This window comes from Leucoraja erinacea, chromosome 10 (genome assembly GCF_028641065.1).
Source record: "Leucoraja erinacea ecotype New England chromosome 10, Leri_hhj_1, whole genome shotgun sequence".
NCBI lineage: Eukaryota > Metazoa > Chordata > Chondrichthyes > Rajiformes > Rajidae > Leucoraja > Leucoraja erinaceus.
The window spans coordinates 36001659-36020506 of record NC_073386.1 but is presented as its reverse complement, the minus strand read 5'-3'; the positions used below and the strand labels follow the sequence as shown (position 1 = coordinate 36020506).

Here is an 18848-nt window from a genome sequence, read left to right as displayed (position 1 = left end):
GACAAATGACAATTAAAAACTTTTGACTTTTGAGCATCTCTGGATAGAAGGAATGGGTGATGTTTCATATCGAGATGGGTCGAGTCTGAAGAAGGGTCTCGACCCAAAACATCACCCATTCCTTCACTCCTGAAATGTTGCCTGCCCCGCTGAGTTACTCCAGCATTTTGTGTCTACCTTTGGTGTAAACCAGCATCTGCAGTTCCCTCCTACACATTTCGTCCTTCTATGTCAGGGTATTGGGTATAGAAGTTGGGAGGTCACTTTACAGTTGTATAATGTACATGTGAGGCCACATTTAGAGTATTGTGTTCAGATTTGGTCATAGGAAAGATGTTTTAAAGCTGGTGAGTGTGCAGAGAAGATTTACGAGGATATGACGTGTCTCAAGGCCCTGAGCTACAGGGAGCGGTTAGGCAACCTAAGACTGAAGAAGGGACCCGACCCAAAACATCACTATCCTTTTTCTCCAGAGATGCTGCCTGACCCTTTGAGTTATTCCAACACTTTGTGTCTATCTAGGACTTTAACACTTGGAGTGCAAGAGGCTGAGAGTGATCATAAAATCATGAGAGGAATAGATAGGATGAATGCACAGAGATGTTTACCCAGAGTAGGTGAATCAAGAACCAGAGGACATCAGTTTAAGGTGAGAGGGAAAGGTTTAATAGGAACCTTTTCAATCAAAGGATGGTGAGTATATAGAATGAGCTGCCAGAGAAGGTAGTTGAGGCAGGTACTATAATAACATTTAAAATACATTTGTCCAGATACACGAATACAAAAAGCTTAGAGGGATATGGGCCAAACATGGGCAGGTGAGACGAGTGGAGCTGCGGCATGGGCAAGTTGGGCCAAAGGTCCTGTTTCCATGCATTGTGGCTATGACTATGACTCTATTGGGACATTTTGAGTGAGAGACTGTTCATTAGCAAGCCTGCCATTTTATGACTCGAGGCAAACAAAAGCAACCAGTTCTTATTTACTTTAATCTGTTTATCATTCTGGATGTGCCAGGAAATGCCATATATGGCAACAGTTATGTGATACCATCTATAGGATGCATTACAGTAACTCACCAAGACTTCTTCAACAGTACCTTCTAAACCCACCACCATATCAGTCAGTAGGACAATAGACAGTAGACAATAGGTGCAAGTGTAGGCCATTCGGCCCTTCGAGCCAGCACTGCCATTCACTGTGATCATGGTTGATCATCTACAATCAGTATCCCGTTCCTGCCTTCTCCCCTTGACTTCACTATCTTTAAGAGCGCTATCAAACTCTCTCTTGAAAGCACCCAAAGAATCAGCCTCCACTGCTTCTGAGACAGAGACAAGGGCAACAAAAGCATAGGGACACCATCACCTGAACATTCTCCTAATTGGACCTCCTCCAACATTCCTTCTTCTGGCTTCCCAATTTGCAACTCCTCAACCCTTCTATTTTACACCTGTTTTAATCTCTGGCCTTTGTTCCAACCATCTGCCAATCAAAAGACCCCCTCACCTGCGTCCACTCTTTGTTCTGCCTCTCCCAGCTTTCTCTCCCCCCCTCTCCCGACCTCCCCAGTCTGCAATGATTGGAGAAGGGTTTCAACCCAAAATGTCACCTATCGAAGGTTACGAGGAGACTGGGTTGAGAGGAAAAGATAGATCAGCCATGATTGAATGGTGGCGTAGACTCGATTGGCCAAATGACCTCATTCTGCTCCCATGACCTATGAACTTATGAACTATCCATGTTCTCCACATATGCTGCATGTACTTTGCGCACTGGTACAGATCTCAATTGGCTCTTTAGACTCTTGCACTAAATCATTATTTCCTATGTCCTGCATCTAAACACTGTGAACAGCTTGATTGACATCATATATAGTCTATTTACTGACTGGAGAGCATGCAATACACAAACAGTACATGTGACAATACTAAATAAACTTGGGAAAAGGGGAAGTACAACAAGATCTGGGGGTCCTTGTTCATCAGTCACTGAAAGTAAGCATGCAGGTACAGCAGACAGTGAAGAAAGCGAATGGCATGTTGACCTTGATAACAAGAGGAGTTGAGTATAGGATCAAATAGGTCCTTCTCCAGTTGTACAGGGCCCTAGTGAGACCACACCTGGAGTATTGTGTGCAGTTTTGGTCTCCAAATTTGTGGAAGGGCATTCTTGCTATTGAGGGCATGCAGCGTAGGTTTACCAGGTTAATTCCCAGGATGGCGGGGCTGTCATATGTTGATAGAATTGAGTGGCTGGGCTTGTATACTCTGGAATTTAGAAGGATGAGAGGGGATCTTATTGGAACATATAAGATTATTCAGGGTTTGGACACACTAGAGGCAGGAAACATGTTCCCGATGTTGGGGGAGTCCAGAACCAGGGGCCAGAGTTTAAGAATAAGGGGTAAACCATTTAGAACAGAGATGATGAAAAACTTTTTCACACAGAGAGTAGTGAGTCTGTGGAATTCTCTGCTTCAGAAGGCGGTGGAGGCTGGTTCTCTGGATGCTTTCAAGAGAGAGTTAGATAGAGCTCTTAAAGATAGCGGAGTCAGGGGATATGGGGAGAAGGCAGGAATGTGGTACTGATTATGAATGATCAGCCATGATCACACTGAATAGTGGTGTTGGCTCGCAGGGCCGAATGGCCCACTTCTGCACCTATTGTCTATTGAACAAGGTTGCATTGCATGTTGGTGAAGAGTTCAAAATTAATTTTGTCCAAATTCAAGGTGTAACAAATCTTTTAAGGTGAGAGATGAAAGATTTAATAGGAACCTGAGGAGCAGCTTTTTCACTCAGAAGGTAGTGGGGTATATGGAACCAACTGCCCGAGGATGTAGTTGAGGCAGATACTATCACAGCATTAAAAAATATGCTTGCACATGGATAGAAAATGTTTAGAGGGATATATTGGCCAAAGGATGGGGCTAGATTAGATGGGACATTTCGGTTTGTACGGACAAGTTGGGCAAGATGCCTTTTTTCTATGCCGCTTGATTATATGATGTCATAACTAAGAGATTATTTTAAATGTGATGGTGGCACGGTGGGACAGCAGTAGATTTGCTGTCTTACAGCGTCATAGACCCGGGTTTGATACTGACTATGGATGCTGTTTGTACGAAGTTTGTACATTCTACCTGTGACCCTATGGGGTTTGTCTGGGTCCTCAGGTTTATTCCTACATTCCAAGATGTGCAGGTTTGTAGGTTAATTGAGATATGTAAAATTGACCTTAATGTGTAGGGCAGAACTAGTGTACAGAGGTGATAGCTGGTCAGTATACCACACTGTATCTCTAAACTAAACTAAACTAAACTTGAGGAAGATGTTGTTAAATTCTACCATTATTCTAATTCCAAACATTCTTATCCTTCTTATCACCCCGGTCACTCCCTCTTTTCCCCTCTTTCATCAGGCAAGAGGGTCAGAAGTGTGAAAATGCAAACCTCCAGATTCTTTCCAGTTGTTATCAGACAACTGAACCATCCTATCTACAACTAGAGAGAGATCCTGAGCTACCATCTACCTCATTGGAGACACTTGGACAGCCTTTAATCAGACTTGACTGGAATGTATCTTGCACTAAATGTTATTACCTTTATCCTGTAACTATACACTGTGGATGGCTTGATTGCATTAATATAGCATTGCCACTGACTGGATAGCAGGCAACAAAAATCTTGATATGTAACAATAAACTAAGCTAAACTAAAGGAAGACACAAAATGCTGGAGTAACTCAGCGGGACAGGCAGCATCGCTGGAGAGAAAGGGTGGGTGATGTTTTGACAATATACAATAGACAACAGACAATAGGTGCAGGAGTAGGCCATTCGGCCCTTCGAGCCAGCACCACCATTCAATGTGATCATGGCTGATCATCCCCAATTAGTACCCCATTCCTGCCTTCTCCCCATATCCCCTGACTCCGCTATTTTTAAGAGCCCTATGTTTCTATATTTCTATCTAGCTCTCTCTTGAAAGCATCCAGAGAATCTGCCTCCACCACCCTCTGAGGCAGAGAATTCCACAGACTCACCACTCTCTGTGAGAAAAAGTGTTTCCTCGTCTCTGTTTTGGGTCGAGACCCTTCCTCAGACTTCATCCTTAACCTAAACTAAGCTCTGTGCTGTCCATCCTTTCTCTGTGCTTTCATATCCTGGAACTTGCTTCATTCAATTTTGTCAAATGTCAGCATCTACAGTAATTGAATGCAATATCATGTAATGAATTCTGGATCCTGCTGTGTTCAGGGCTTGCAAAGTGCTGTCGTTGATACTGACCTCATGTGTAAACATGTAGTTCATTCGCAAATTGAGCCTCGTCAATCTCTCCTACTTTTGTTTAAAATATTATTTACAGCTAAAAAAAGAGCATTGCATTACTGTCAAACTTACAATTTGAAAGTAAAAGCAAAAGATGGAAAAATAAAGAACTCGGCTTCATGCTATTCATTAGGAGCATAATCAACGCTGTGGCCCAGTTGCATTAATAGTAATTGTTTTCCATTACCGGTAGCTGTGTTTTGCCATTAAATTTGTTTTATAGATGCGTGATACAGAAGGTTTTATTCACATTTAGTTTAGAGATACAGTGCGGAAACAAACCCTTCGGCCCCTCGAGTCCGTGCTGACCAGCAATCCCCATACACTAACACTATCCTACACACTAGGGGCAATTTACAATTTACAGCAGCAAAATTAACCTACAAACCTGTACGTCTTTGGAGTGTGGGAGGAAACCAGAACACCGGGAGAAAATGTACGCGGTCACGGGAAGAATTTACAAACTCTGTACATACAGCACCTATAGTTAGGAATGAACCTGTAAGGCAGAAAATCTACCACTGTGTCACTGTGCTGCCCTTCTTGTCGCCCTGAAAATGAGACAAGCAACACAGTGGCACAGTAGTACAGAACGTTTATAAATGCCAATAAACCTACAAACCCACATGTTTTTGGGATGTGGGAGCAAGCCGGAGTAACCGGAGGAAACCCACATGGTCACAGGTAGAATGTGCAAACCACACACCAGCTGTGTTACAGTGCCACCCACTGTAAGTAATCCATGAATGGAAATTGAATTGCACATGTTTGTTTGTTCAGCTCCATGCAACGCATAATCAATTTAATCCAGAATGAAACTGGATCGGTTAGTTTCCTTTTGATCCCAGGAAAGTGTTGAGTGTCCTTGACGAAACGTCAGACTTGCTCGCAAACATATAGATCATCATCGGCACCTTATTCAGACTGATAGAACAACCCAATCCCCAGAGTCAACACATTGTACAATGCTTGCATGTAAACAAGGATTACAAGCTGCTGAAATCCTCAGAAAGATGAGAAATAAACCGTCTTCTATTTTGACTCAAGCCAGAACGTCTAAGAAACATCTCCATAAGTAACCCCTGCATTCCCTCTCTCTCTGCCCTTCCCTCACCCTCGTTTTTCCTGCAAGTTCTACCATTCACATCCATATATCCCTCTATTATCACCTATTCCACAGCCAACAATGGACTGTTGTGGGCCCCACCTTTCCTTGGTCATCAGTGATGGCACGGATTTGTTCTGTACCTTTTCATACTTCTGGTTTTCCTCTCCCCTGACTCTCAGTCTGCAGAAGGGTCTCAACCTGAAATTACATCTATTCCTATCACCTATTCCTTTTCTCCAGAAATGCTGCCTGACTCGTTGAGTTACTCCAGCACTGTGTCTATCTTTGTTCCATACCAGCATCTGCAGTTCCTTCCTAAACATCCACAGTTTCAAAGAAAAAGTGGTCGCTTATATTTTTTTTAGATGATGATCTATTTGGCAACAGAATAAATATGTGACGAATTCTTCAGAAGGAAAATTTTAAAATAACACCTAACAAACAACTCAGTAAAAATGATTTTTCTAAATAACCGAGATGAATCACACATGAGGAAATGAATGGTTACTGGGAGCAACAGAAATCATCCAGTCTTTGGTGAAACACAACTCTCATAATTTAAATCATTATTTTCAACATTCACCTGGTTTCAATCTCTGTCTGATTAATAAGATATTAATATTCATGACAAAGTAGAATGTTATTCTCTCAATTCAGATGATTCAGACCAAAAACAGGAGGATATAAGTAGAAGGTTCCTATTCTGTGAACTCCTGAAAGCAAATCTATAAAATTATGAGAATCATAGATCGGATGGACAGTCAGAACCTTTTTTCCAGGGTGGAAATGTCCAACACTGGAGGGCTTAGATATAAGGTGAGAGGTGGAAAGTTTAATGGAAATGTGTGGGGCGATTTTACTTCGGAGTCACGTGAGTGACTTCGTGAAGAACCCCGCTTCCACGCATGCGTGTCATATCGCTACACGCATTGCAACGAGTCACACAGGGGGGAACGGCGTTCCCCAAGCGGGAGAATTTGAAAGTCGGGAACAGCAGGTAAGAGACTCTGCGTTCCTTTTTGCTACTTACTTTTAGGAGGCTGCGGAAAGCTGGCGGGGAGACCCGTGGAGGGCGAGCAGCCGGCAGCAGCAACGGCACGAGTTTCCCTGGAGGGGAACAACCTGTGCCCGACTTTGCTCCCGCACCGGCAAAATTCACTTCTCGGCCGGGCGGGAAGCAAAGCAAAGGGGTCCCTATGCCAGTCTCAAACGAGACTGGCTTGGGAGCAGTCGCTAGCAGCCAGCGCAGAGGCTGCGGGACAGACAGCACGGACCAGCGCTGTAGGAACGGGACGTTCGGGCCGGTAACCTTCTTCAAAAGGTAAGCACCGGGTCCAGGGGATCCATAGGAACAGCCGGGTTTACCGGCTGCGGAACTGCCGCGTAGGACCAGGCCCGTGAACACCGGGGTCGGTCCAAGCGGCTCGAACCCGACACAGGGAACGACGGTCACCAGCGGGAGAAGGAAAGTCGGGAACAGCAGGTAAGAGACCCTGCGTTTCCTTCAACTTACCTTCTAGGTGCAGACATGGACCGGGTCCATGTAAGCTGCAGAAGGCCGGCGGGAGAACCGCGGAGGAGCGGCAGCAGCAGCAGCAGCGGCAGCCGGCAGCGGCAGTGGCAGCAGCAGCAGCAGTGGCAGCCGGCAGCTGCAGGAGCACTGACAGCTGCAGGAGCACAGGCAGCTGCAGGAGCACAGGCAGCTGCAGGAGCACAGGCAGCGGCAGGAGCACTGGCAGCGGCAGGAGCACTGGCAGCGGCAGGAGCATCGGCAGCGGCAGGAGCATCTGGCAACGGCAGGAGCAGCATGGGCACATCGATTCCCGGAGAGGGAAAACACCTGTGCCCAACTTCGCTCCAGCACGGTGAGAAAGTTCATTTCTCGGCAGCAAAGGACTTTACAGTTGACTGGCTGCAATCTACTACAAGGGACCAGTATGTGAGTACCAGGGTCGGTCCCAGCGGGGTTTTAGTTACAATAATCGCTTCTCGGCCTTTTGGCTAAGATCAAGTGTAGTATCTGTTCTTAACAGTTTAATATCTGATACATCCCTTATCTAGGGACCATATATTAAATAAAAACTATAGTAGCTGTTATCATCAGTTTTAATGTCTTATATGTCCCTTATCTAAGGACCATATAAGTAGGAGTGCCCAGAATTGAGGGCATTAGAGTGGGGTTGACCGGCTGCAACGACCACAAGGGACCAGTACCGTCAGTACGGGGGTGGGTCCCACGGGTCTAAGATAAAGGGGCAGCCAGGAGTGCTGAGAGCGTTGGAGCCGGGTTAAAGGAATAGATGGAAGCAGCTGTGCCAGTTATCCTCCACACCGGCCATATCCACTCCACGGAAGGAAGGACAAAACTGGAGAAGGAGGACCGTGGAACAGCGGGCAGCCAGCAGTAGCCAGCGGCACTTGGATCATCCGTAGTGGGATCAGTTGTGCCCGATGTCGGCCCCGCACCGGCCAGATCCATGTGGCCGAGCGGTAAGGCTAGACACAAATCAAACAAGGTAGTGGACTCAGAAGGGTCCGACTTTGCATAAAACCGCCGGAAACCAGCACCCGAGAGGGCTGGAGCGGGAAGAAGCGGTGTATGGAGCCTTGCTCCAACGTGATAAACCCACAGCAGTACCTCTTTGAGGGCTGCACAATGCTTCTACCCCATCAGAGGGGAGCACTGTGGATCAGTTCTGGGTTGACTTGCAAGAGGGGTCCGAAGAACAAAAGACAAGTGGGCAGCAGTTAAGCCCCACATGGGTACCCCGTGTGGGACCCTAGAGATCTCTAACTCTATAAAAAAGAGTAGGCAGGACCCTGATGGGCCAGAGCCTGGTAATACAGCGTCCCATGATCCTAACACAGCAGGGACTCTGCTGGACATGGTGGCTGATTACTTTAGCCAAGTCAAACATGGGTAGACTTGGATCCAGGATGGCAATAGTATTACTATATGTCTGGCCACAAACGCCAACAAGGAAAATTTACAAACACTGGCCAGACATCTGCCACCTGGCAACGGTGAGGCATTACAGGTGCCCAGTGTAAACCAATGCATTTGGCAGCATATGGACGAACATCAGGAACCAGGACCTCAAGATCCAGAGAACCTTAAAGGGATTGACGGAAGGCATCATAGCATACACCCGCACCCTGGACTAAACGTAGGTAACCAAAGACCATCAAGACGCACTAGATCTGTTTAATAATAGGCAATATGACCTGAACTACACGTGGAAGGCGGCCATTCAGCCAGCACTAGGACCCCAAAAATGCTACCATTTGCAAACAAAGAACCGTGTGTGGACTTAGCCAAGACACTGGGGCTCATCAAGGCCAGCGCAAGGGCCTATTTTGGAGCATGATACCAGCCACAGGCAAGGCCATAAAAAATGTGGCTCATACCAGTAGCAGTGTCAGAAATCAATATAACCCGCAGGATCCGTTTTAGGGTATGGCCAGGGCGGCCACCCTGGAAGATGCGGAAGCCTCAACCTCCCACACAACCCCGAACAAGAAATATCAAACCAGAACCTTATTTTCAAAAAACCAAGGAAATAACACAACCACCGGTAACCATGGAGGTAGGTGGGTGGCGTTTCTTCTGTTAAAATAGGGACCTACGAGGGTAGGGGAGGTTGCAACACTACAGTTATGTATGGTATATAATCACTACAGATTCATATAATCTCAGCAGTATTCAGGGTTATCTGATAGGGTTTACTCATCCCAATAACCACAGTACAACATACACCAGAAGGGCATTTTGTCCTTACATAAACCAAACAATCTAAAACCCACATGGTGCTACAAAAATTGTACACAAAAGGTGGGATTGAGCATACTTTTCATGGAACATTAGAATTGTATCAAACATATTTATTAAAAATAAAATAGAGTAGGGTTGCAGGATTATCATTGATTTTAACCCTAAACACATTTGTTCTAGATATTTCATTTTAAGATGGATGCTCTTATTATTGATAAAGACTTGGTGTCAGTTGCGGGTTTCTATATGGCAGGCATTGACTCAATAGAGGAACTTTGGCAATATAGAGCTTACAAAAGGGGCAATCATTAGCCCCAATATTATGTACTAAAATTCTAAAACCAGCTTGGCATTTTTATGTAAATAAGCCATAGGGTGATGTTTTCCCCCGTTCGGACCCATCAATGGGGTACTAGGGAAAATTCAACTACACTTGGCATCTGGAATTTTCAGAGTACCCGACTGACCTTCTAAATTATGGTATTTCAGTCATACAGGGGATGGTGTTAGAACCATGTTCCCTAATGAACATAGCCAAAAATTATTGATTTATCCAGTGACTGGAGGCAGTCATCCATGCCATAACACTATGGATTTATTGATTTGTAGAGTCTAAAAGACCCACTACACGGCATTGGGCTGTCAGACAGGACGATGAATCTCATCTCATCTGCACTAAGACTGTCAACACGGAAGCAGTACCTTGGACACATCAAGAAATGGGGCATATACTGCTTGGACAACAACCTCGACCAAAAGGCCAAGAACATTCTGGCCGTATTGGAATTTTAACAAGCCTCCATTATGATAATCGATGGAGCTACAGTGCCATCAATAGTGCCACAAGTGCACTCTCCAATTACCTATCACAAGGAACAGAGCGGCACGCGGTGGGAACGCACCCCTGGTAAGAAAACCAGGTACTCCGAAATCTGGGACGTGGGTGTTGTTTCTCAACATGCTGAGGAGCTTGTAGCTCATAACAGCGTTGTCACCTCAGTAACAGACCAGGAAGATGGTTATGCTCATGGTGTTATTTACCGCACAACAAGTCCAGCCATTAAGCAAACTGAGCCTGGACTCCCTGATCATCTCACCGAGAAACTGGTGTTGTCATACAGGATTTAATAAAAGAAAACAGATCGGGTTCCTCGGGTCTAGGGTTTGATTTATGGTACACCCATATGGCAAACGACTGTGTATAACAAGACACATCTAACAATACATAGAATATACTCAGAACATTCGAGGTCAGAGTATGGAGTTGTTTATCTCTTACAAGAAACTGCATGAAAGGGTCACGACTCAAACTATATCAAGGTGGCTCAAATAGGTCCTAAAAATGGCAGGAATAGACACTAATGTACAGGTACCCACAGACCAAATCCTCAGAATGGCAGGAGGGTCATTTAAAAAAGGGTTTTCCACAGGGTTTATAATAAACCAGTTATTTTTTGGAGCCATCATTGTATTAAGAAAACATTTTATGTTCAACAAAATAATTTGCCCAAAAGGTTACAGGGTTATGATTCTCAAATTTTAAAAAATGTTATATATTTTTTCGTTATACCACACAACTCTTTGTATAATTGTGTTTTAAAATTACTAATGATGCTCTCTCCCAATACCCAAGGCAGTTGTGAAGCATGGACTCGTTCCACGGCATGAGGTCACAGAGCTTTGAAATCTTCACGAAGTCACTCACGTGACTCCGAAGTAAAATAGTAAGATTAAACGAGAACTTATCAGTTTGAAGTTTGATCTGTATTTTATGAGGAGTTACGATGAGGGATTTCGTGCCCTCCGCTCCCACCCTCTTATGATCATATCAAAAACTGGTATCTCTTTGATAATCTTACTATGTTAGATCATTATAGGTTCCTGTGACCTCACACCGCTGCTTTGAAGAATGGCACGCATGCGTGGAAGCGGGGTTCTTCACGAAATCCCTCATCGTAACTCCTCATAAAATACAGATCAAACTTCAAACTGGTAAGTTCTCGTTTAATCTTACTATTTTCATACACAAAGAACAGTGGGTGCCTGCAATGGGTGGTGGAGGCAGATATGATTGTGGCATTTAAGAGGATTTTAGAAAGGCACAGGGAAGTGCAAGGAATAGAGGGATATGGATTTTACTTCGGAGTCACGTGAGTGACTACGTGAAGAACCCGCTCGGCACGCATGCGCGACTTGGGCTTCACAATTAATTCAGTCTACGTGACTGTAACATTGCCAAGAGACAAAACAGTTGAATTGGCACAATCATGCAACAATTTAATGATTCGGACCTTTGCACTGTCAAAACTTACAAAGAGCAAAGGTACAGGCACCAAAACAACACACAGGTCATTATGATCGTGTCATAAAGTTACCCACTGAAGCAATATCAGAACTACAGTGGTGGGCAAAAAACGTTTGGCATAGTTTCAGCCCTATTATCATCACTAACCCTACGTCAGTTATCCAAACAGATGCCAGTGCTCAAGGCTGGGGAGCAACTAACTCTATATCCAGCTCAAGTAGTAGATGGACTAACCCAGAGTCATTGTTACCACTTACACTGGGCATTAATTATCTAGAGATGTTGGGTGACTTTTATGGTTTAAAAGCATATGCACAAATATGCATCACTTGCATGTACGGTTACAAATAGATAATACTACGGTGGTGGCCTACATTAACCATATAGGCGGCATAAAATCGGTATCATGCGACAAGTTGGTCAACACAATTTGGCAATGGTGTGTCGAAAGACATATTTGGCTATCAGCAACTTACCTGCCAGGTCAGCTAAATACAGAGGCAGACACCAGGTCACATAAATTTAATGACAACATCGAATGGATGTTAAACCCCTAAAAAATTTGCAAAAGTTATTAAGCAATATGGCACGCCAGATATCGATTTATTTGCATCAAGGCTAAATCACCAGGTACCTATGTATGTCGCTTGGGAACCAGACCCTGAGGCAGCAGCGGTAGATGCGTTCACGCTGGATTGGGGAAATTCTTCTTCTATGCATTTCCTCCCTTCTGCCTAATCAGTTGGGGACTACGTACAATACAAATGGACTCTGCTTCAGATATTTTGATAGTACCCGACTGGCCTACACAGCCATGGTTCCCAATACTCCATGACAAGTTTGTTGAAACTCCGATGGTATTCCCCAGTGACCCAGAGTTATTAACACCCAGTGTCGGGCACAAGCCACCCGTGTCATGAAAAAATCAAACTCCTGGGTTGCAGATTCTGCACAAACCACTTTTGGGGCTGGGATTATCAGAACAAACCGTTGACACCATGTCAGCATCCCTCCGAACATCCACTAAAAACAGCACTTGTCCAGCATCAAAAAATGGGAGAAGTACTGCTTGGATACAGGGACCACCTACTCAACCGCTACAGTTACCAACGTACTGGCATTCCTGGCGAACCTTCACCACGATGAAGGACTCGGCTACGGAGCCATCAACACAGCTAGAAGTGCCCTGCCTGTCTATTTAAAACCAGCTCCAGGACAACAGGCCATGGGGTCCCACCCACTGGTGGTCAAACTAGGGTATTTACAACTCTAACCCCCTAGACCAAGGTACACCCAAATATGGGATGTCAGTGTGGTCCTGACATACCTCAGGGGATAGCCACCAGCCAGATCCCTCAACCTGGAACAATCTATGCTCAAAACACTCATGTTGATGGCACTTGTATCTGCACAGAGGGTCCAGTCACTACACCTATTGCGACTGGACACCATGCTCACAGCTCCAGACCACATCTCTGTTGTTATCCAGGGACTGATCAAACAGAGCAGACCAGGAACACCTAACCCAGTCATGGCATTCCGGGCTTACCCGCCAGAACCACGGTTATGTGCCATGACCCACCTACTATCCTACATAGACACAACCAAAATATTCCAGGGAGATGAAAAGCCTTGTGGGTCAGTCATAAAAAAAATAAAAAAATAAAAAAAACCTTATGGTCGGTTGACGAGCCAAACTATTTCGAAATGGCTCAAGCAGATGCTAAAAGCTGCTGAGATAAACACTAACATGTACAGATTTTATTCCACCAGGGCAGCATCCACGTCGACGGCTAAAAGAATGGACGTGCCTATAGACCACATCCTGGCTATAGCAGGATGGTCGGGGGAAAGACCATTCTGAAATATTATAATAAGCCGTTGGCAAAACCTGTTTTATTTGCAGAAAAGATTTTACAAACTGCAAATATTTAATTTAAGCCCAGGGGAGCAATTTAATTTCTTTGTTGTTATTGTTAAAAAATACCATTGTGTTTTTCTACAAACAGATTAATTGGTTGATTACGATAACACACTTCATCCCTCAAGGACTTCGGCGGTGCGTGAAATAATACCTGTTACACGGTTTGAAATCACAGAGCTTTGAAGTCTTCACGTAGTCACTCACATGACTCCGAAGTAAAATAGTAAGATTAAACGAGAACTTACCAGTTTGAAGTTTGATCTGTATTTTATGAGGAGTTACGATGAGGGATTACGTGCCCTCCGCTCCCACCCTCATTAATATGGGTCAAAATGTTAAATTGATGTCTCCTTTTCTTTACTATGTTTACTTCAATAACTGTGTCTATCTGTGATTCCACACCGCTGCATTGAAGTATGCCGCTCATGCGTGCTGAGCGGGTTCTTCACGTAATCCCTCATCGTAACTCCTCATAAAATACAGATCAAACTTCAAACTGGTAAGTTCTCGTTTAATCTTACTATTTTATGCTAACTTGCCAACATGTTTGCCACCAACATTATGGGCTAAAGGTCCCATTCCTCTGCTCTACTGTTCTATGTTTATGTTCTAGGTTTAAAATCACAGTAGATAAACCACAAAAAATAACAAAAATAAAACAACATATAAATGGGAAGTAGGGACATAGGCTACCCAGCCCTTCAAAACGAATCCGTTGTCTAATCAGATTGTATCTGATTTGATTGTAACTTATCTTCTCTTTTCCTGCCCACCTCTAGTAATATTTCACTCTCTTACCAAAAAATCTATCCATCTCTGCCTTAAAAATATTCAAAGATACTGCTCTGATTGGTATTGGCAGTTATTTTTTACACACAAAATCAGTGCTGGTACACATGACTACATATGTACATATGCAGCCGGAAAATGAAATCATGATTTTAAATGTTTTAGAGATGCCATATGCATCAATGCATGTCATTACAAAAATAAAACATTAGATATTGGTAAAGAGGGACACAAAGTGCTGAAGTGACTTAGCGGGTCAGGCAGCATCACTGGAGAATATGGATAGATCACTGGAGAATATCCCAAACCAAAATGTCACATATCCATGTTCTCCAGAGATGCTGCCTGACCCGCTGAGTGTTTCCAACACTTTGTGTCCTTTTTTGTAAAACAACATCTGCATTTCCTTGTTTATACATTGGGTATTGGCATTGGTTTATCGTTGTCACGTTTACAATGAATTTGTCCAATGAGTTTGCATGGTATCCAGTCATACCATACTATACATGAGTACAATCAGGCATTACACAAGTACAACACATAGTTCAAAGAGAAAAATACCAGAGTGCAGAATATAGTGTTATAGCCTTACAGTCGCATAGAGAGTGCAGATAAACTGCAAGGTCCACAAGAAGGTAGGTTGGGAGATCTGGACGACAATTTTAGCTTATGAAAGGACTGCTCGGTAATCAAAAGCTGTTTCTGAGTGTGCTTTAGTTTAGTTTCACTGTTCGTATCTCCTCGTTATCATATCTTCCAAAGCCAACAAAGGACCATTGTGGGTTCCAGCTTGCCTCGATCACTCTTACTGGTCTTGATTTGTTCTTTTCATACCTTTCATTCTTTTGTTATTTGTGCCTTTTCATACCTCTAGTTTCCCTCTCCCCTGATTCTCAGTCTGAAGAAGGGTCTCGACACAAAACGTCACCTATTCCTATTCTTCAGAGTTGCTGCCTGACCCGCAGAGCTACTCCAGCATTTTGTGCCTATCTTCGGTTTGTGCTTTCAAGCTTTTTGAGGAAGGGGATTCCAAACACTCCAAAATAGCCCTTTGGGCGGAAGCAGTCATTACATGTCCCTGTTGTTGTTGAGGTGATAGAAAGCTCCTACAACCTCAGTGAGGCAAATAAATACCTTCACAGGATTCATTTATTAGTTTTATTTTTGAATGGACTGTAACAGAACAACGAGGAACAAAGGGTATTTTTAATTTTTTTTAAGTATGTTTGTGGGCGGCACAGTGGCACAGTAGTAGAGCTGCTGCATCACAGCGCCAGAGACCCGGGTTTGATCCTGACTACAGGTGCTGTCTGTATGGGGTTTGTACATTCTAATGGTGACCGTCTGGGTTTTCTCCGGGCGCTCTGGTTTCCTCCCACATTCCAAAGACGTGTAGATTTGTAGGTTAACTGGCATTTGTAGATTGATCTGAGTGTGTAGAATGCCAAAGTGGGTTATCATAAATCTACTGCATTGATGATCGATGGGCGGCAAGGACTCGGTGGGCCAAAGTGCCTGTTTCTGCGCTGTATCTCCAATCAAAACTAAACTGTACATTTTTAATTAAACATACAGGAAATTGAAAGTGTACACATAATGTGCGATGTTCACTGTACCTTTAATTCTCTTACAATGTATTAACAACACTCAGGTTTAGTGTGAGGTTGCAAGGAACCTCAGATGCTGCAATTGTGCATAGAACACAAAGAGTCCCATTCCCAACCCATCCTGGTGTGCACCCATTTCTCAACCTCTGCCGCAGCCCAACCCACCTTACTCCTACCCCCAACTCCTCCACCCCGCCCCCCTCCCCCCCACCCAACCTCCATCTATATCTCTCTCTGTGGCTTTACATTTCATTCCTCTTTCAATCCTCTTCTCTCCATATCTGACGCTTTTACCTCCTGACCTCCTCTTTGTCACCCTTTTATCTCCTTTTCATCTAAATTCTTTGCCCACCCAACTACCTATCAACCCCCCGTCCCCCCGCCCACTTGTATCCACCTCTCACTTGCCAGGCTCTATCCTGCCCCCAACTCTTATCCAGCTTTATCCACCCTGATACAATCAGTCTGAAAAAGGACCCAGAAATGCCAGGTCCCCAATCCATGTCCTCCAGGGATGTTGTCTGACCCGTTGAGTTACTTCAGCATTTTATGTTTCGTTCAAGATTCTAGCATTCCTTGTGTCTTTGGGGAATATGTTCACAGCGACTTTTGGAGCATTGCCGCTCAGTCTTGTGCAAGAAAGCCGCAAGAAGCTGCCACTAACTCACTGGAAACACCTGAGTTTCCTGAGACATGGGTATACCACTGTGTTGAGGCCTGTATTTTCTACACATCCTGTGTGATGGGCACTGCCTCACATGAGCTACACTGTGCCACTGAAACTACACTCCTGGGCAGCAGGAACTATGTTCCTTGGGCTCTTTGTCTTTAGAAACAGATGCTGGTTTGTACCAAAGATAGACACATAGTGCTGGAGCAACTCAGAGGGCCAGGCAGCATCTCGGGAGAATGAAAGATAGGTGTCGCCCCATCCTCATAACTTGCATTTATTATGCTCTTTACAAGGTCGCTGGTGTTTTAATCACTAGCATCTGCATAGTAATGGCTGCTGAGATTCATGAAGTTCACTTCACAAAAGGTCATTCCAAATTTTGAAAATTGCGAAGGAAAAGTTTGGAAGCTTAATTCCAATTTTTACAATTGCTTCCTGTTAACTTCTCCAAACAACCGCCTACACCACAATTACTGTGAACGTAACCTTTCACAGAGTCACTCAAGAAAGCATCTGTAAGGTTGGAGCGCAAATTGACGGCTTTGCCTGCCAAGCCATCCGCCCCCTCTCATCTCTCAGTGCTCGCACTTTGCACATCCACTGGCAACTTCCCGCAAGCTTGGAGAATCTGCAGGCTTGGGATTTAATATCAAAACTGCTGCAACTAAAGTATCATCCTGTGAACATGTTGCTGCTGACACTCTGTCTCTCCCGAGAGTGTTATTTGCTTGCAGACTGAAGCATCTCCGGTCACCAAAAATGTTAACTCCCCTTCCCCATTCCCATACCCATACCACACTGACTGTACTGCCCTTGGCCTCCTTCACTTACAGTTTTATAACCACAGGGAAGAAGTGGTGCTGTGGCATTCTGTCCTGCATCTTGGTGGAACCAGTCTGTTGCAGAAGGTATTCCTCGGATTGACCAGTGTGTCATGGAGGGGGTGAACTATATTGTCCAGGATGCTCCGCAGTTTGAGGCAACATTGAGGTAATATTACGATAGGACCTGCCTCAGCTACCTTCTCCGGTAGCTCGTTCCATACAACCAGTGTGTAAAAAAGTTACCCCTTGATTGTAGTGGGGGAGAGAAAAGTGTGAGAGAGGTAGGGGTGGGACTAAGTCTGGCAAGTTATCTTCTGAGGATCAGGGCATGATTAATGGGATTAGGATAATCCACCGCCAGACTGTCCACAATTATGGGACATGCGGCTGAATTGATGTCTTCTTCTGTGGACTAAGGGGCTGATCTAAAAGCGTGTTGCAAACACTTGCCACATGTATCCCTGATTCCATCATATCTGCCATGCCAAACAGGTTGCCTTTGGCTTGGCCTTCATGTCCCATGTTAATCTACAGTAAAGTGTTCACCAGTCTCATGGATGGGAAGCACATTGGTACAGCGGTTAGAGCTGGATCTTGGGGGATTTGATCTTGAGCTCATGATCCTGTTTGCATGGACCTGGCGGATCGAGTGTCGGTGTTCAGCAAAGCACTTGCCGAATCTGCACTTGGTCTAACTGATGTAGAGCACCTAATTCAATGGATGAAATTAGAGGAGTTGTTTTTCAGATAAAGAAACAACTCCATGGTCGTGTGACAGTCTGAAGAACGGTTCCGATCCAAAACGCCAGCCGTCCTTTTCCTCCAGAGATGCTGCCTGACCCGCTGAGTTACTCCAGCACTTTGTGTCTATTATTGGTGGTCCATTGTGTTCCTGTGTATGCAAAGCTTGCCCGTTGTGCTCATGATGGTCAAGATTTCCTCCCGTTGCTTCGGTTTCCGCCCACATCCCAAGTATATTAATTGGCTACTGCGAATGGTTTTTGGTGTAAGTTTACGGAAATTGTATCAAAAGGGGAATTAGTGGCTATGTGTGAGATAGAAAAAGTTATGGGGCTCAGGGAAATAAGGAGAGTGGCTGGGTTTTCTCCTCTGGCACACAATGGGTTGCTAGTTCCCTTCTGTGTTGGAATAAAGTAAGAATAAATAGTGTCAGAGGAGTCAAGAGTCAAGAGTGTTTTATTGCCATATGTCCTGGAATGGAACAATGAAATATATATGTGTGTGTGTGTATATTGTGAGAATGAGAGAGAGAGTGACAGATGTGTATAGGAAGGAGCTGCAGAACTGCAGATGCTGGTTTACACTGAAGATAACACAAAAAGCTGGAATAACTCAATGGGTCAGACAGCATCTCTGGAGAAAAGGAATAGGCGACATTTCGGGTCACGACCCTTCTTCAGACTTCTTCAATCTGAAGTAGGGTCTCAACCTGTTTTTGATCTATAAATACACTGAACATACTGTATACATACACAGTATACATGTATTCAAAA

General features: G+C 44.4%; 1 protein-coding gene and 1 pseudogene across 1 annotated transcript in view; one reads left to right on the top strand and one right to left on the bottom strand.

Annotated features, from left to right (window-relative positions):
- The window catches only part of astn1 (astrotactin 1), a 1772582-nt gene that overhangs the window by 1466596 nt on the left and 287138 nt on the right, over window positions 1–18848 (bottom strand). The gene's annotated exons all lie outside the window — the stretch shown is intronic.
- On the top strand, window positions 7422–7527 carry LOC129701316 (U2 spliceosomal RNA; annotated as a pseudogene).